Source organism: Aquarana catesbeiana, linkage group LG09 (genome assembly GCF_042186555.1).
Source record: "Aquarana catesbeiana isolate 2022-GZ linkage group LG09, ASM4218655v1, whole genome shotgun sequence".
Taxonomy (NCBI): domain Eukaryota; kingdom Metazoa; phylum Chordata; class Amphibia; order Anura; family Ranidae; genus Aquarana; species Aquarana catesbeiana.
In genome coordinates this window covers 127,748,184-127,769,337 of record NC_133332.1, presented here as the reverse complement: position 1 = coordinate 127,769,337, position 21,154 = coordinate 127,748,184, and positions in this window count along the sequence as shown.

The following is a 21,154-nucleotide window of genomic DNA, read 5'->3' as shown; positions in this document are numbered from 1 at the left end:
ACAGTTTAAAATGGCAAATTTAATGTTCATGGGCCCATTATTCATTCATTTCAAACATTTTTCTTTCGGCCTATAAAACACCATTGTTTAGGCCATATGCATTTACCAACATTTTTTAGGGCCTACTTGTATGAAAAATATTTGGTTGTGTAGATGGGTTTGTGACTAGAGTGAAATGCAAACTAGATTCTGTGTAAGGAGAGGACACTCAGCAGCTGTTTTCACATCTGGACACTGGAGCACTAGTGTGGGACACCAGAACACCCTTTTTATTAGGGGGCCCCACACAGGTGCTCCGGTGTATACTATGGGGGGGTCTCCATCTGTGAAGCTTGTACAAAACAGGTAAAGTATTGAAGCTTGACAAAGGACAATAAAAATGCGACATCTTGGAACTCTGCCAAAATAGACAATTGTACCCCACTTCCAAGCAATGTTTCATCTTTAGATTTCGGCCATCAAATATCTGTGTGCTAATTATACCATTTTTTGTTTTACATAGGGGAGAAAAGACTCGGAGGACACCCCTCATCCGAGGAGACAACAGACCCCCCACCTCTGGAAGAAGGGGAAATACCCCCAACCCAAGCTGAGCAGGAGGAGGAAGAAAACGTGGTGGAAATTGACACCACAACAGGTGAGTGTCTGCGACCACAGGCTCAGGTAAGAGATGGATGCCGGCAGATTTTTGATACCTGTTTTTGTTTGGTTTCTCTCTTTTTAGGTGATCGTGATGTTGTGGATCGAGATACTTTCACATCAGAAAGTGCCCAGATCCTGATCGGGGAGATCATGGGGTGTAATTTAGAATTGGAAAACCTCAAGAAAAAAATCAATGATGTTATTCAAAAAAATAATAACATCATTGATGTTTTGGGGCGAATTTAAAACCCCTCAAAATCACTTTGTTTTTTTATGTGCTACAATCTTAAAAATGTTTTAGCGATGTTTAGAAAAGCCAAATTTGGAGGATGCACACAGTGTGCCAACATGTGCTATCTGCCATCACGGGAGATCAATGGACGCGTTTTGGGGGTGCAACCCTTTCCTCAATAATAAAGTAGCTGTGATGAAGGGGTTGCTCCTCCAAAACACATCCCTTGATCCCCTGTGATGGCAGCTAGCACATGTTGACATTCGTAAATTGGTGTGCATCTTCCAAATTTGGCTTTTCAAGGGGTGACTTCACCACATCTGAACGCAATATCAAACAGTTCCTAAATACTCATGTCTGATATTGCCTTCAAGTTTTACCATATGTGAACTTTGTAAGTTCAAGATTTTTGTCTTTCTTGTTGGTTTTACACATGCCTGTTTTATCTTAAATGGACATTTCTATTTTTGATAATGCCACCCCAAAAATTGTTATACAACAAACATGTTGGTTTGTTTTAAAAACCTTTTCTAAATGCACATGTGATTGTGCAGGTATTAAAAAGATTGTTATCAAGAATGTGTGGATTATTGTCTCAACGCTACAACACTTTTGTGGTGATGTAATTGCTGCTTTCTGTGAAAATGGGGGTTATTTCCTAAGGGCAAATCCTCTTTGCACTACAAGTGCAGTTTCAGTGCAGTTTCAAGTGCACTTGTAGTGCAAAGTGTCTACGCCTTTAGTAAATAACACCCAACAGTGCTTTGTATAAGGTTACACAATCACGCCATTTTCAGGACTCCCCACATTGCTGTCAGGGTCAGCTAAAACAAACACAAGCAGTAAATGTTACCAAAGATTAGCTTTTTTTTTTATTTGATAAAGGCTTCACAAATTGTCTGGCATATTGATGGCCCCCCCACCTGCAAAGAACTCAAGGTATCTTAACTGGACATCACGGGCACTCAGGGAGGGCAAGCCAGGACGGCCACTTTCAAGCGCCGTCAGGGTTGTTTCATGTAGAATTCCAGCCTCAGGCCCAAATGAGCCAGCATAGTTGGCAGAATTTTGGCGTAAAAAGTTATGTAGAACACAGCACGTCAGGATTAGATGATTAAGTTTATACTCTGCCATATGGATGGGTGTCAGAAATAGGTGGAACCGGCTGGCCATGCTTCCAAATGTGTTCTCCACCACTCTTCTGGCTCTGGCCAGCCGGTAATTAAAAACACTCTGTTCCGGGGTGAGGGTCCTCATCGGGAATGGCCGCATAAGATGGTCCCCCAGCGCAAATGCTTCATCCGCAACGAAGACGAATGGGAGTCCTTCCACATTGTCTTCTGGAGGTGGCAAGTCCAAGCTGCCATTCTGGAGACGCCTGTAAAACTCCGTCTTGGCGATGCCTCCACCATCGGACATCCGGCCATTCTTCCCCACGTCCACATACAGGAAGTCGTAATTAGCCGAAACCACCGCCAACATCACAATACTATTGAACCCCTTGTAATTATAATAGCACGACCCCGATTTGGGTGGTGGGACGATGTGGACGTGTTTCCCATCAATTGCCCCTCTGCAGTTAGGAAAGTCCCACCACTGGGCAAAGTGGGAGGCCACAGTCTGCCATTCCTGTGGCGTGGAAGGAAACTGTTGAGGAAATCATAAAAAAATTACTATTTTTGCACATTAACATGGCAAGCAGATTAGACACAAACATTCTTGGCCAACATCCAGATAACATTTATTAAGGGGAATTTTACAACACCAAAGTATAAGGTGCACCTATCATATTCCCCCTCCCCCCTCTCATGGGCCATTTCTAACATTATAGGGGGGGACTCTTGGACAGGTAACCCTCTTCACTTCATTGAGAGATGAATGCCTAAATACAGGGTATTACTTGGAACAGCCCCTCCTTAGTTACACTATTGGCATCCCACTGGACAGGTAAGAAGTGTCCTAATACAAAGATATAAATACACACTGTACACATTTGAGCACATTTGGACATTCTGCTATTACCTATCAAGATAATAATAGGATACAAAAACTTTCAACAGTACCATTTGAAAGTATTCAGGCAGGCCCTTGCATTACATGCTTTGGGGAATTCATCCATACATCTGACCACAAAAGAGGTGGGTATAGTGTGTATGGGTTTGGCAAAGTCAGCAGATAGATGATTGAGGATAGATAGAGAATTGGGATCAGCTGACTTAGCAGTTGGGGGGAGGGAGGGTTACTAAAAATGATTTGGCGACACCACAAAAAAAAGCCTCTGGCAACTCTGCCTAAATTTAAAGCACAAATCACATTTCAAAACATTTTAGGGGGTGTTTGAGGTAAAGCACTACTATGGAGCTGATAAAATACATTGTTAAGTGACTACATGAGGTGAATATAGGGCAGGAGAGCATGCTGGGGAGGTAAGCAAAGGCAAATATGTATGAAGGACTAAAAAAAATAATGACATAAAAATCCAGCATGCATGAGAACAAAGGGGACATTCACAGCATATTACAATCATGGTAATTAGGGAATGAGGAGAGAAATACAATATATTAGCAAACATTATATACAATCAAATGTGATATTAAAGGATAAAAATCTTACCTTCATATACTCCTTCTGCAGGACCTGGATGATGGCAGAACAGGTCTCTGGGATAATGATACCCAGAGCCTGGGGGGAGATGCCTGTCAAGAACTTCAAGTCCTGCAGGCTTCTCCCTGTCGCCAACACCGCAGTAGCTACGAGCCTCTGCTCCGCAGTGATGGCTTGCCTCATGCAGGTATCCTGCCTGCTGATATAAGGGGTCAGCAAAGCCAGCAGACAGTGAAATACGGGGTCCGTCATCCTGAGAAAGTTCCTGAAATCATCAGGATTATTCTCACGGATCTCACGGAGCAAAGGCATATGAGAGAACTGGTCACGCTGAAGCAACCAATTCTTGGTCCATGAACTCCTCCCCACCCTGTTCATGGACTGGACTTGTGTCATGGTCAGGACCCCAACACCGAGCCCCCGCACAGCACATACTCTACGAGGAGTACGTATACGCAAATGGCTAGAAAACGGTCGGCTGCTCAGAACGAAGTAACAGAACGCACTGAAGAATAGCAAGGCCTGTGAAGAGCGAGCTGAAAAACAGTAACGAACGAACAAGAACACACTGACAAGTCAATGGTACTCGCTGCACGCACTGAAGAGCAGATACAAACCCACAAGCACAAACTGAACCACAGAAAACGATCTGAAAGCCACGAGTCTGAAAAAGCGCGAATCGTCTCTAACCAAACTTTTACTAACACGAGATTAGCAAAAGGAGCCCAGAGGGTGCCGCACTTGAGGAACTGGCCTTTTCTAGTCTCTTCGGACGTGGTTGACGTCACTGCGTTGTTGGCAATCGGAAATTCCGACAACTTTGTGCGACCGTGTGTACGCAAAACAAGTTTGAGCCAACATCCGTCGGAAAAAATCCTAGGATTTTGTTGTCGGAATGTCCGATCAATGTCCAACCGTGTGTACGGGGGATTAGGCTGGATTCACACCGATGCACTCCCAGCGCATTCCGCAGAACCGCACCACAGATCGTGTTCCATAGGAGGCCATGATAAACAGACGGTAGTGCAAATCTGCAAAACGCAAAAAGCACCAAAAAACGCACAGGTGCGAACCCAGCCCAAGTGCTGCTACCACAGGAGTGAGTGCTACTGCCGCTATGCATGCTGCTGTCCAAACTATATAACCTTTTTAGGTCTGCGTTTACTTTGTGATCCATAGGATTCCTAAAAAAGACCGAATACTCCAGAGGAAGCATCCAGCTTAGGTGTAGTGTCCCAAGAGGTACAGCTTTGATACTCCATTATGCACATTGAGCTTTTTTCTCAGCCCCCCCCACTCATCGTCAATTACTTTTTTTAATTTCAGCAATGAAATGGGAAGGAGGGTAACGATCTCTTTAAATATGGGTAGTATCTTTGCTGTTTATTTGGAGTTGAAGATTCTTTCCTTAACAGCCTCCACCAAGGAGGGAACCAGTGCAAAAATCAAACGTATGCAATTCTGAGACCATCTCAGCCTCAGATGGATCCGAATCGCTATCGACTTCAGAGTTAAAACGCACTGAAAACACATGATCTGAATCTGCAGATGGTGAAGATACAGCAGGATGAGCAGGATTCCTTGAAACACACTTTAACCCTTCCTTGACTGCGTGCTTAATGTAGGATTTAACCTGGCATGCTTTCACAGCATTGTCCTGAGCCATCTGATGTCTTGACCTCTCTTGGCTTGGGTGCAAGCAACTAAAGTGAGGTAAGAGTGAGGGAGATCTGGAATGCTGTGACAACAGGCATCTATCCAGCTGCATGCGACTCTGCGATTTGTCATGTCTAGTCCCTTCTTTAATCTTTTGGGGCTGGAATGCTCATTTGGAACCTCTTTGCGGGAGTTTATCTTGCAGTGGGCCCATCTCTCTGTAAAACACAGAGGATGTGCTCTCTTTTTTAAATAAATAACTACAATTAAAATAAACTTCTCCATCCAAATCTTCGGTGCTTAAGGCAGCTAGGCAGGCAGGCATAATTCCTCAGTCCTAGAAGGTACAGGATAATAAAAAATACTCTGACAGACAAGTAACACAGCAGAAAGTACCTGGAAGGAGGGTTACCAGAGCAGAGAAGCAGATTGACCAGCTGGAGATTGAGATCAGCCTAGAGGACAGAGGCTGCTGCAATCAGCAGTGAGCATTCTGGTGTTTGCTAGACAACCCAAAGAGGAAGCTACCTCTGACCTCACCTGCACAACTCTGAGCTTCCTGAAAGGAGTACATGTGGAGGAGGTGAACTACAAGACCCAGCGAGCCAAATCACTGCCTGAACACACAAAACATGAAAGGAGAGAGTGCCAGCATCTGCCTAACAAAGGTATTTACAGTCATTTATACTGCCAGCACCACGGGAACCCAACTCCTCAGGAGATTTACAGCCTATATGGGGGGTCTTCTGATTCGGGAGAGGCTGAACCCAACAGGATGGATGGAGAAAAAATAAATAAATAAAAAATTAATAAATAAAAATAAACTTTAAAAGGCGTCCGGAGCGAGGACGAAAAAAGAACACTGGTGTGGGCAGCCAGCCGCCCTTTATGGGCTAGAAAAGAGGTGGTCAGAGGGGGCGGAGCTGACCCATAGTATGTTGACATGGGGAGGTCCAGGAAATATATATATATATATCTTTATAAAATACCGTTCCATATCTGATTGCGGATCCCATGGTTTATTTATAATAAATATATATATATATATATATATATATATATATATATATATGTATATATATATATATATATATATATATATATATATATATATACTGTCAGGGGCGTAACTACCACCATAGCGACTCATGCGGGCCGAGTGGGGCCCAGTGAGGATAAGAGCACTGCCAGCACAGTCTCCCAGCCAGGGGAAGAGAGAGGAAAGGAAGAGGCGAGCTGTCCGCATCAGCAGAGAGCTGAATTGCTTGATGTAAGAGCTTTCATTAGAACTTCCAGTGTTCCCGGGGCTCACGTCACATAGCTCCACCTTTTGGCCCGGTGCCTTTGATAGACAGAACGCCGATCCAATGCGGGACATGTGACGTCATCAAAGGCGCTGGGCCATGAGGTGGGGCTATTTGACGATGAGCCCCGGGAAGACAGGAAATTCAAATGAAAGCTATTACAGCGGGCAATCCCGCTCTCTGTTGATCCGGGTGGCTTGCCTCTTCCTCTGCATAGGTGGGGCTATATGGGGTACAGGCAGACCAGGCTGTATTGGGCACAGGTCACGCTGTATTGGGCACAGGTCACGCTGTATTGGGCACAGGTCACGCTGCATTGGGCACAGGTCACGCTGTATTGGGCACAGGTCATGCTGCATTGGGCACAGGTCATGCTGCATTGGGCACAGGTCACGCTGTATGTGGCACAGGTCACGCTGCATTGACACTAGCAGCTGTGGGGGGGGGCTGTTTGCAGGGGGGCCCCATACAACATTTTTCTATGGGGCCCTGCTATTTCTAGTTACGCCCCTGTATAATGTATATATAAACAATATTTACACAATATATTTGACTTCAGATATTTTTAATTTCTACTAATGAGATCTGTACCCACATATGTGGCTGAGGAATATAGAAACCCAACTGTGCAGGAAGAAAATAAAGCAAGAGTCATTTGTTTCAGTTTTTTTTTTTTTAATAAAATTGCCAACATAATACTTAAGGAAAGAGATCTATGAATAAACATATGTAAACAATGGTCTTCCACATTTGCATATGTTGTACACCCCAGAGATTATGATGATATATATATAAAATATATTAACAATATCACACAAATTTAATACATTTTGCCCATCCCCTTTTATAGGGCACATGGTGTATAGGGACGTACAATGTTAAACATGATTTTATTTTCCCACCCAGGGAAGATACAACTGGGTGCAGGCCCTGTAGAAAAAAAATAAAATAAATGTCCCATAAAATGTAGCCACTGTGCCATCAGTTGCAGCCATTGTGCTCCATCAAATGCAGCCACTGTGCCCATCAAATGCAGCCACTGTGCCATCAATTGCAGCCACTGTGCCCCATAAAATACAGCCACTGTGCCATCAATTGCAGCTTCTGTGCCCCATCAAATGCAGCCACTGTGCCCCATCAAATGCAGCCACTGTGCCCATCAAATTAAGCCACCGTACCCATGAAAAGCAAGAAAAGCAGCACCCATTGTATTTATACATCTATTAGAGAGCATAGTTAATAACAATTGAACTGAATATTACTTATTTGGTGGGGGGGGGGAGAAAGAGGAAGGGAGGAAGGGGGGGGAGAGAGAGAGGGAGGGAAAGAGGAAGGGAGGGAGTGAGGGGGGGAGAGAGAGAGAGGGAGGGGGAGAGAGAGGGGGGAAAAGAGAGGGAGACACCAGAAGCACCAGAAGCACCTTAATTTCTTTAATCGTCTCTTCTGTCCCAGCCACCACGGCCGTTATTCAATTCTCCTGCTGGCTGCTGCCCTTAGGCATAAACACGGCATGACTCTGGAGGAAGAAGGGGGCGTCGCCACGCCGCCTCCATACAAGGAGAAATCAAGCGCCGCCGCCATTCTCCTGATCTCCTGCTGCTTTCCTCAGGCGGCATATCACTCCACCGGTAACAGTGCAGTGGGTGGCGCCGCAACGGCTGGATCACACAGAAGGTAAAATGCAGCTGCCACCACTGCTGTCCGTCCTTTCTCCCTTTCTCTTTACACAAAAAGTTGGACCCGCTTAGACACTCGGGGCTATTGACCCTACATTCAGGGCTTCAACCACAATAGCCACCCCTTACCGACACCTATGGCCAGAGGTAATGTGAGCAGACATACAGCATTTAAAGTACCTTCTACGGGCCGAGAGTATGATATTAATCACCTTATCACATGTGACACTACACATGTAGTATATGCACTGCTATATCTGTGTGGTTTGTTGTATATAGGACGCACCAAATGCACTTTGAAAATAAAAGTAGGTGAACATATATAAATATCACAGTGTGTCAAATCACTTTGAAGACCTCTCAGTTCTTTATGATAATAGTGTCTAATTTTGGGGAGTTGAAAGAGTGCCAGCATCTTGGAGGGGTTCAGATTGGTTTAGGGACCTCTCCAAGTGCAAAACCTAAATGGATATATTTATTACAAACTTTAGAGCCTGCAGGTTTAAATATAGAATTTGATTTAAATGGTAGGGATGGCCAAATGGACCCCTGTTCGGTTCAGACCAGAACTTCCGAACACCGCAAACATTCGGACCCGAATAACGAACCCCATTAAAGTCAATGGGACCCGAACGTCAAATATCAAAAGTGCCCATTTTGAAGGCTTAAATGCAAGTAATTAGGCATACAATGGTTATAGGGGTCCGGGTCCTGCCCTGGGGGACATGGATCAATAAAAAAAAAGTTTATGAAAAACGTAATTTTTAAATGAGCAGTGATTTTTTTATTTTTAAAGTGAAAGCCTAACAATGAAAAATTCATTCCAATATAGTGCCAAGGGGGTCCCCTTAGTCTAACTGTAAAGTGGCAAATCTGTACCATGTCTAGAATCTGCTGCAGCAATAATTGAATTTATAAAGCCAAAAAAATGACATTTTTCTTGCAAGCTGCCTTTATTTTGCTCAGCAACAGCTGGGGAGCCAGTGTGTATGATGAGGCCACAATGTAGTGCACTGGGAACAAGATTAGAAATTTTTTAGATACATTCTGGTTTTACTTTGACTTTGTATAGAAAAAACGGGTGCGTAAAAATTGGTCTTTGGGTGTCGGTGGCACCTTCCCACCATAACCCTTTAGAGCAGGGATATGCAATTAGCGGACCTCCAGCTGTTGCAAAACTACAAGTCACATCATGCCTCTGCTTCTGGGTGTCATGCTTGTGGCTGTCAGAGTCTTGCTATGCCTCATGGGATTTGTAGTTCTGCAACAGCGCTGGAGGTCCGCTAATTGCATATCCCTGCTTTAGAGGTACCCTTGATGAAAGCAAGAATTGGCCTTGCTGTTAAAAATTGCAATGATATACATCTGTCAAACAGGTGCAGAAAAATTACTCTTTGGGTGTCGGGGGCAACTTCCCACCGTAACCCTATAGAGGTGCTCTTGATGAAGGCAAAAAAATTTGCAATGATATGTATATGGTCGGTGTTTTTGCCACGTTTGATGTGCCTGAAAAACAGTTTGCAGATAGCAACAGTGTGATCTGCTGCAGATGTGCTGAAAAAGGCCCAGACAGCTGAGCTTTGGGAAGTGGGCCGGGAGATAACAGCTGCAGAATGTGATGGAATAGGGTGGCTGCTCTCTACTCTTTCTTGATGCCGACCTCCTTGGGGTTGTGCCGCCTCACCTTCAGTTTCCTCCTCTGCTCTATCTGGCACCCAAGTCGTATCAGTGACCTCATCATCATCATCATCATCTCCATCTCCTCCATCTTCATCATTACCACTGGAGACAACTTGGCAATACGCTGCGGCTTAGGGAACATGAATGCCAATTTGTCTACCAGTGTTCCTCCCTCTCTCTAGGCTCATGTTCCTGTCATCCTCAACCTCAGAACCAGCATCTGAATCCAGTAAAGGCTGGGCATCATCAAGGAGCAAGTTGCTGACGCTATGGTCAAGTAACTCAGCTGACTCCTCAATGGCTGATGTTAGGGCTATGGCAGGAATAGATGTGGGCAAGGAGGCTGGTTTATCCACTCTGGCAACTGCAGGGGACTGCACACTTGTCTTTGCTTGCATGGCAGAGGATGAGGAGGATGAGGAAGGTTTAGTAAGCCGGTCCACCACCTCCTCTGCATGCTGTGGCTGAATAGCACGGGCAAACTCACTAAACAGAGGAAATGTTGCCCTGCCTGAGGACTGACCACCACATCCACCTTTGCCTGTGGACACATTTGTTTCTGGCCCCCTTACAGTGCCAAGGGAACATCTGTCTCTCCTTGTTGTTCTCCCAGACATTATTGGGAGGGAGGGGGCGGTGCTTATAAGCAAATGTAAAGTTGAAATCTGTACGTAGATGCACTTTAATTAATGTAAAGAGGTGTTTGGTGCCCTTTAATTTGAGTACTCACACTACACAGACACACTCCACGGATACAATATAATATACTGCAATATAATGCGCCAAACGTACAGTGATGCACAGAACCATATGGCGTTAAACTGGCAGTAATGCACACAGAAATAAATTACGTTAAACTGGCATTAACGCACAAAACTATATGGCGTTGAACTTGTAGTAACGCACACAGAACTATATGGCATTAAACTGGCAGTAACGCTTGCAAAACTATATGGCATTAAACAGGCAATAGTTCATGCAAAACGATATGGTGTTAAACTGGCAGTAACGCACGCAAAACGATATGGCGTTAAACTGGCAGTAAGGCATGCAAAACAATATGGCATTAAACTGGCAGTAACGCTTGCAAAACTATATGGCATTAAACAGGCAGTAGCTCATGCAAAACGATATGGCGTTAAACTGGCAGTAAGGCATGCAAAACAATATGGCATTAAACTGGCAGTAATGCACGTAAAACAATATGGCATTAAACTGGCAGTAGCGCACACAAAACTATATGACATCAAACAGGCAGTAATGCACGCAATACGATATGGCATTAAACTGGCAGTAACGCACGCAAAACTATATGGCGTTAAACTTGTAGTAACACACACAGAACTATATAGCGTTAAACTGGCAGTAATGCACGCAAAACTATATGGCATTAAACAGGCAGTAACGCACGCAAAACGATACGGTGTTAAACTGGCAGTAACGCACGCAAAACTATATGGCATTAAACAGGCAGTAACGCATGCAAAACTATATGGCGTATAACTGGCAGTAACACACGCAAAACTATATGCCGTTAAACTGGCAGTAACGCACGCAATACGATATGGCGTTAAACTGGCAGTACTGCACGCAAAACTATATGGCGTTAAACTTGTAGTAATGCACACAGAACTATATGGCATTAAACTGGCAGTAACGCACGCAAAACTATATGGCGTTAAACAGGCAGTAGCTCACGCCAAACGATATGGCGTTAAACTGACAGTAACACACGCAAAACGATATGGCGTTAAACTGGCAGTAAGGCACGCAAAACAATATGGCATTAGACTGGCAGTAAAGCACGCAAAACGATATGGAGTTGAACTGGCAGTAGCGCACGCAAAACTATATGGCGTTAAACTGGCAGTAACGCACACACAAAACTATATGGCGTTAAACTGGCAGTAACGCGCGCAATATGATATGGTGTTAAACTGGCAGTAACGCAATCAAATAGACGGTGTTCAACTGTCACTAAACTAAAGCTATCTGAACTGTCCCTACTCTAGCTATATACTAATGTCAAGATTACTGACACGGTCTCACTGCACTACACTGAAACTATCTGAGTTGTCCCTACTCTAGCTGCACACTATGAAAAGCTGAATGATGGTCCTCCTCACTACTCTCGCACTATTGCTAGACTGACACTAAACTAATATTGTACACTGACAATTGAAGCAAAATAGCACAGTATAGCACACTAACTAATAGCACTGAACAGAGCCCTGTTCTATCTCTCTCCACACCAAAATCACACTGAAAATGGCTGCCATTGAAAGAATACTTTTATACTGTGGGGCAGGAATGAGCCATGATTGGATAAAGTCATGATGACAGTGTCCAATCATGACTCTGACAGTGCTCTGTGCCCTGATTGGCTGAAGCTTTCACTGCTTCAGCCAATTAGGGCTTGCAATGCACTGTTCAACACCACAATGCATTGTCGAATGACCCGTTTGTTTGGCTGTTCACCGAACGTCCAAACAACGAAAGTTCGGCACGAACGAATGCTCGGGCCAAAACCGTTTGCCCATCCCTATTAAACGGCTTCATCAGTGATTAGTAAATTGTATATTAATGAGTGTGGAGATATATAATTTTTTATGATTTTTAATTGTTGGGTTTTGATCCTTGGTTTTTTAAATGTATACTATGTCTATATTTTTTAAATGTATATTTTTAGTACCGGTATATGTGTCTAATATTGAAATTTATAGAATATTATCCAGATTTTTTTTTTTTTTTTTTCCTTGTCAAAAGAAGTTTATTGAGTATACAATGTTATAAAGATACATAAAGTAAGTTTACAAGGATCTATAAAGTAAGCTCATTGTTTTAGAGTAGGGTTTATATAGGTAAATATCATGAAATTTCAAATATTAAACATTGGGTTCACGTAAACCTAAATTAAAGATATATATCATTTCCTTAGTTACTTTTGTAGGTATTTAAATGATTTATACCTACTATACATATTGTTTACAAGTAGAGTGTATATAGGTCAAATAAATTCTGATAATGAGCTTTAATCGTAAGGTGGAGAAAAGGAAAGAGAAAGAAGAAAAAAGGGTTGAAAGGTAGAGGTATGGTCCACAAGGTTGTCCCGCTCGTCAGTTTATTATTCTTTTTAGTTCTCTTTGAAGCCTTAGAATGGGTGTCTCTGTAAGTCATTTAATCTATTACCATGGCAACAGGACAGAGTCATTGAAGTTTGACAGGAACTGTTGTTTTATCCAAGGATGCCAAAGTTTTTCAAATTTTGGAATTTGATTTTGATCGATGGCTACCATCTTTGCATGGGACATTGTATTATTCATTCTGTGAATTGTTTCTGCTAGTACCAATGTAGGAGATTTCCATGCCTTGGCCACTGTTTGTTTTGCAGCCGTTATTAGTTGGATCATAAGTTTGAATTGAGAGAGTGTTAACCATTCCGGTTTTAGATTAAGTAAAGTTAAATATGGATCTGGTTGTATTATTTTTTTAAATATTTTAGATGCAATCACGAAGACTTCCTTCCAGAAGGTTTGGATTACTGGGCATGTCCACCATATGTGTAAATATGTGCCTATTTCTGGGCATCCTCGAAAACAAAGAGCTGAGGTATTAGGTGAATATTTTGCCACTCTAGCGGGTACAAGGTACCAGCGAGTTAGGACTTTATAATTTGTCTCCAGTGCTAAGATGTTGGGTGAAGATGACTTAGATGTGAGCCATATGTTAGACCAGTCCGTGTCTTCTAAAGTTCGTCCCAGGTCCTCCTCCCACCTCTGAATGTAAGAGGGTCTATTAAGATTTGCTACTCCATATAATTGATTATAAAGTGATGAAATTGTACCTTTAGCAAATGGATCTTTTGTACAGATTGATTCAAAAATGGATAATTGGGATAATGGTGTATCCCCCTTTAGGAATGGTGTATAGAAATTTTTGATTTGGAGATATCTAAAAATCTCAGAGTTTGGTAGATCATATTTTTCTCTAAGCGATGGGAATGAAAGGAATGATTTAGATGCTATGAAGTCATTTAGTGTCTGAATGCCTGATGTTGTCCAAGCTTTAAAAGAATTTGGGTAGATCCATGCCGGATAAAAGGCCGGATTTCTGATAAAAGAAAGGAGAGGATTGTGTGGAGATTGTAACTGATATTTGGTTTTTAGTTTATCCCAGAGAGATAAGAAGTGTTTAGTTATGGGATTATGAATTTTAAAGCGGTCTTTAGGATCAAGCCATAATAAATTTGATATTAATAGAGGGTCATTTTCTGAAGCCTCTATAAATACCCATAATGGGATTTCCTGTTTTGCATGGTATTTGGACAGACTGGCCAAATGTGCTGCTCTGTAGTAGTTAGTAAAATTAGGGTATCCCAGGCCTCCTTTATTTTTGGGAAGATGTAGTGTGTGTATAGGTATACGTGGTTTAGAAGAGCCCCATATAAACGAAGTTGCTCTTTTTTGTACTATTCTCAAAAAATAGGAAGGAATTGGAATAGGGAGGACTCTGAATAGATAAAGCAATTTGGGTAGAATAGTCATTTTGATTGCATTAATCTTCCCTATCCAGGATAAAGGAAGTTGCGACCATTGTTTTATTAGATTTGTGATCTGTCTTAATATAGGAGGATAATTGGTTGAGAATAAGTCAGAATGAGATGCTGTTAAATGAATTCCAAGATATGGGATTGATTTTTCTGCCCATGTGAATGGGAGTGCAGCCCTAGCCGGGATCAATTCCATGTTTGTGAGTGAAATATTAAGCACTAGGCATTTCTTAGGATTAATCATAAGGCCGGATAGGGCTGCAAACCCATCAAGAGCTGGTATTAAGTTAGGACCAGAGACCTGTGGTGATGATAGAAAAAGTAATATATCGTCTGCAAATATACATAATTTGTGTGTAATACCTCCTACTTCAATGCCAGTTATAGTTTGGTTTGTTCTGATGTATTGGGCCATGGGTTCGAGTATAAGGGCAAATAATAAGGGAGATAATGGGCAACCCTGTCGGGTACCTCTTTCGATATTAAAGGCTTCAGATTTGTATCCAGCATATTTTATATAGGCTTTGGGTTTATTATATAATGCTTTGATCCATGTTAAAAAGTGGGGTCCAAAACCCCATTTTTGTAATGAATATTGCATATATTGCCAGGATACTGTGTCAAATGCCCTCTTAATATCGAGAGATAGAAAACATAAAGGGATTTTCCGTTTTTTAGCAATATGTGCCAATAACACTGCCCTGCGTATATTATCGCCTGCCTGTCTATTTGGCATGAAGCCTACTTGATCTCTACGTATTAATTTTCCTATAATGCTATTGAGGCGTTTTGCTATTATTTTTGCTAATAATTTAATATCGAGGTTTAACAGAGAGATAGGCCGATAATTCACACAGGAAGTATCATCAGAAAGGGGTTTTGGGATCATACAAACAATTGCCATTAGTGTTTCTTGCCGAAAAGAATGTCCATCTAGAAGTTTGTTAAAAGTTTCAGTGAGAATGGGAGAGAGTATTTCTGAGAATGTTTTATAGTATAAAGCCGAGTAGCCGTCTGGGCCTGGTCTTTTGTTAAGTTTTAGGTCTTTTATGGCGTTAGCAACTTCATCTATAGTTATAGGCTCATCCAAACTGCTTTTTTGATTCTGAGATAACTCAGGTAAGGTTATTTTTGAGAAGAAGGATTCAGCCTCTATAGGATTAAATTCATTGTTTGTCTTGTATAAAGTTGCGAGATGTGAGTGAAATTTATGGACTATTTTAACTGGATTACAAGTGTAAACATTTTTTGATAATTTCAAACGTATTGGTTTGAAAGATTTGTTAGTTGAATTTAATGCCCGAGCCAAATATGTACCTGGTTTGTTTGTATTCATGTAGAAATTGTGTTTGGAGCGTTTGAGGGATTTATCAACTGACTCAGTGAGAAATAGATCGTATTCCAATCTAGATTTTTCCAGATGAGATTTTGTACTCTGAGATGGATTATCTTGAAATGATATGTAGGCTGCATTAAAATTGAGTTCTAGTTTTTTTGCTAGATTTTTGCGTTCCCGTTTAAATAGTGCCATTTGTCTTTGTATTGTACCACGCAAGACAGGCTTATGAGCTTCCCACAGTGTTATTGGGGAGATGTCTGTTGTATTATTAATTGATATGCATTCCTTTAAAGCTTGTTCAATGGCCATCTGATGTAGTGGGTGTTTGAGCATTATGTCCGGTAAGTACCACGTTGGGTCATGCGCTTTTGGTATGGCTGAGGCTATAGTAGTGTATACTGCATTATGGTCAGACCACGGAATCGGAATTATATCTGATGCAATAATTTCTGGTATCATTCCTATTGTTAGAAAAATATGATCTATTCTGGTGAAGGTTTGATGAGGGTGCGAGAAATAAGTGAATTTCTTTTTCATTGGGTTACTTTCTCTCCATGAATCTACCAGATTGTATTTGGAAAGAAGTTGAGAAAAAGGTAATCTAGAGGTTATTTTGGATGGTGTAAAAGGTGATTTATCTAGAAATGGGAGGAGGACCTGGTTCGAATCCCCACACATTATCACTGTTCCTATTTTGTGTGTATTAATCACTTGTAATATATGTGAGAGGAATGGTGTAGGTTGTTTGTTAGGAGCGTAGTAGGAAATCACAGTGATTGCTGTATCCATTATATAACCCATGAGTATCAGGTATCTACCTTCTGGGTCTTTAATTTCTGATGATAAGGTGAATGGTGTGGATCGGTGAAATGCAATTAGAGTTCCCCTTTGCTTGGTACAGGCAGAAGCCGTGTAAATTTGTTGATAAAAAGGAGAAATATATTTTGGAGTAGAATCTTTGGTGAAGTGTGTTTCTTGGAGGCATACTATGTGAGCCTTCTTGTTATGGAAAGTACGGAAGGCTTTGGTCCTTTTTTGAGGGACATTTATTCCCTGAACATTCAGGGAAAGTATATTCAGTGGTGCCATGGCAATAGATCAAATAGTTTTGACTTACTTTTTGTTATGCAGAGCTGACTGCGCAGATCAACCTGTGTGGACTGAAGAGATGAATAGATAGAAAAGAAACCAGTGAATTCTGGAGTAAAGAGTAAACAAAAAACATATGAGATTAGATGATACATTGTATAAATTATTTTTTGCAAGTAATCACAATTTACCCGTGAAAGAGAATAAATATCTCTCTCAGGGGAATAAGTGCCTTCGTCACACTCCCACATAATATGGTTGGGAGAATGAGGAGGGCTAATGGGGGTACACGGATCTTCCGCTTACAGGAGAGAAGTGCTATGTCAAAAGACATCAAAATGATGTTTCATTAATTGGAGTGCAGAATATAGTTTTTGTTGAAATTATTTATTCCAGGGTGGTTGTATATGGTTAGTCTTGCCCTAGGCTAAATAATTCAGTTAGAAAGGTACTGTTAATAACTTTGGTATTGATGAAGATAGTTTGAATTATTTTGGGATTTTAACCCTTTTAGAGTAAACAATTACATATTTTATTCATACGTAGCTGTTTAGATATGTTAACTCATAAAATTGAGGTTGTATTGCTTCAGATTAGAATAAACAAAAACATAATTCTAGGAACTAGTTAGGTAATAATATATTTGTTTTAAGAAAAGAAAGAAAAAGCTTCCATTACTTCTGGATTATTGAACATATTTGTCCTAAAAAGTAATAAATCTATTGTTATTACCTGATAATATATAACTGAACAAGAATTTCCTTATTTCACTTATATATTCTAAGGCTATATGAATCAGAAGTAATAAGAAATATAACTGGAATGTAACATGATCCCACACAGTGTGTGACTATCAGAATGCAGTTACATTCAGTTATAAATATAGGTTTTTTTTATAGAGAACCATCTCTTAGTATAATAAATGAAGAGATATCAGGAATTAGGATGTCAGTCCATTGAATCTTCTTGGTCCATGGATGATGTGGCATAACGGCCTCTTTTGTGAGAATGATGATTCCCATTTTGTTCTGAAATTTTCTGGGTGCTGCCTGAAGGTGAAGATGATGCCATTCTTCTGCGTGTGGGAGTGTTGCTGCTTGTGGGTTCTGTCAGATTTAATTTTAAAAGGGTTTGTTGTAGTTCATCTGCTGATCTGCTTCTGTAAATTGTACCTTGGTAGTTAAATCTGACTGAAAAGGGGAAGCCCCATTGATACATAATGTTGTGGCGTTGCAGTTCCATTAGTTGGGGTTTCATGGATCGTCTTTTAGTAATAGTAAGTTGGGATAGGTCAGCAAAAATTTGATAATTGTGTCCTTGAAAATTAAGTTCCTTTTTTTCTCTTGCAGCAATTAGTATTTGTTCTTTCGTTCTGTAATAATGAAATTTTGTGATTATATCACGTGGGGGTCCATCTTTCTTTTTGGCTGTGAGGGCTCTGTGTACTCTGTCCAGTTCTAAACGTTCAATAGGGATATCTGGCTTTAGTTCTTGTAATAGAGCAGTAATAGTAGATTGCAGGTCTGTCACAGTTTCAGGTATTCCCCTTATGCGTAAGTTTGAACGTCTGGCTCTATTTTCGTAATCTTCGAGCTTAGTTTGAAGTATTAAATTCTCCTTTTTTAATTGTTCCAATTCTGTTATATTTTCTTGGGTTGTAATTTCAATTTCATCCATTTTTATTTCTAAGGCTGCGGTGCGGTTTCCCAGCTCTCTTATTTCTTTGGTTAGGCTTTTTGTTATTTGGTCTGAGGTTTGTTTTAAAGCCTTATGAAGCATCTTTTCAAATTGTAATAATATTACTGGGGATACTGAGGAGGCTTGTGGAGAAGTTTGTGAGAGGATTTGTTCTGTATCTGACTCAAATGGAGAGTCTTGCTGTGACATTTTCTGTCTGTGAGAGCGCCCTGATGCTGTATCTTGTGAGGTGACTGGAGCTGCTTCAGCTGCAGTGAGTGCCTGTGAGCTCTTTGTGAGGTGATTTTTATTTCTGCCACGGTTTCTTCCCAGTACCATATTTCCTGCCCAAACTTTCACAGTTTGTTCCCTGGGGCAAAAAGGTTCAAATGGATACCTTTTGAGCCTGCAGGCTCCGCTTTGTCCTTCTCTTCTCTCCTCAGCGGTGTGGAGCTCTAACAATGCATGTCTGCTCTCTATTATCCAGATTTTAATATCCAAATTGTAATATCTGTATGTATTTTTAATTGGATTCGTTAACATTGTTATTTACTCTGGTTGTTGCTCTTTCCAAGGTCGGAGTAATGTTTTTTCATCTTTATTTTCACCCTGACGAAGTAGGAAGGGATGAAATGTACGTTGGGGTGTGACTGCAGCTACACTTTTTGTAGCTGCTGACTTTTAATAAACTTACAAACCAGTGGAAGTCTGCTTTAAGAAAAAGTGCCTGAAGATGATGGGAAAGGTTATTCCTGGGTACAGTGCCAGGACAAGGTCATCCAGAGCCCAGGGCAAAGATGCTAAACTGCACCCCCTCATTCTAGAAGTACAAGCTTAGGGGATCCTACTCTCAGCATTCTCTTGCTTGTCAAAAAGCACTGTGCTTTCTCCTGGACACTTCTCCACTTGGCAGTGAGGGCTGTGCTCTCTCTCCCCTTGTGATGGTTTGAAAAGCATATTTGAAACTTGACATGTAATAAAAATATGATGTTTTATTCAATTTTATATATGGTTTGAAGTAGTTGTTTTGGTACCTTTAAAGTCCTATTTTGCTCTCACCCTTGCTCCTCCTTTCTGCTAGTGCAGCTTCTGTATGTCTGTGAACACTGCCTCTGCTTGTTAATACAGGAGTGCTGCACTGTTAGGAAGGAGGAGGGGGAGTGAAAACAGAGCCTGCACCACATCCTGGCTCTCTCCTCCTCTCCTCACTGCTCCCAGCAATGGGCTGATAGGAGTAGTGATGCCATTGTCACTACATCTGTCAGACTTGAAACAGAAGGAAAGCAACCCCATCCCCACAGTAAACCATTGCTCTCAGGGCAGCTGTCCATCCTGCCCACCCCTTGTCCCGGTCCTGCCTGGGTAGTTGCATATGAACCTGTACTGCCACAATACACCTGTTCAGAGTTCTTTAGTAGCAAAAGACAGATGACAAAAGCATACGTGTTATGGCAATACAGAAACCAAAAGAAAAAGGGAACCTTACTATCAAGTATAGATAACAAATGGAAAACATTTTTTATTACAATTCCCCCAAAGCTGTGCAAACACAGATATGTTTGAAGTCTTGCCTGAGTGGAAACTATAACTCCTTCCAAAAAAGAATGGAGAAGTGTGTGTAGCCACCCTAGGACACAAAGTGTGTTGTTCACAGTATTACCAGGTAAAAATAAACAGTTAAAGAACAAGAAGAAAACTAATGCAGGCATTTTTGTTTTGGGGTTTAGAAGCTTAGCATCTTAAAGAACAGAGCTTGAGCACTCAGCAATATTAAGCCTTTTCAGTGTAACACAGTATTATTGGGCTAATTTCAACAGATATTTCATGTGATATTTGGATCACATGACTCATTTAATCCAAATATCAAATGCAATATTGATAAAGTGATTTCATCAGTTTATGGAGTATCTATCGCAAAAAAAAAAAGGGTCTGGTAAAGATTGGGGGGGGGGGCATGTCTTTTTTTTGTACTATTGGTTCTTTTGTTTACTTTCTGCTGTTAACAGGCAATCCCTGGCTGACTGCAGATATATTTGTTATTTGTACATATTTGTTAGAAGCTGGCGGGTGCTAGCTCCTTAAAGTATCATCAAACTCAAACTATGAAAAACTCTCATTACATGCTGTACAAACTCACAAAGACACTAAAGCATTTGTTTTGTGTAGAGTGTAATATACCTTGTTGATCCTGTCTTTAGCTATCCCTCCCATCTTCTCTGTTTCTCCACTGCAGTTAGAAATTGTGTTGATGTTTTGCGTTTGTTACAATATGATTTTTTTTTATTAATCAGACTTACGATACATGGGACATAACATTACACAATAGTGGTTGGTCATAGAGATATTGTCAGTTTTTGGCTTAAGTAGATTTCTCAAACAAATGCTGTTTTATACAATGGGGGTAAATATCATTGTTGTATTCAATTGACAGTTCAATTAACAGGCTCTTGTCTCTATAGCTACAGTAAACAAGTAAGAAATGTACTTTTCTGAGGTTCTTTCAGCTTTCAAACTGAAAGAATGACTGTTAGATTACTGTCAGGTGTTGGCTTGATTAGACAATGGGTACATAGATGCAGTTTTTAACAGTCCATTGTTTCTACAGCTACAGTAAACAGGCATGTTTTCTGTTGTTTGGTAACTATGGCAAACAGCCTGACACATAAAAGGGGGTGAGTAGGGACACACAGACACACACCATCATGA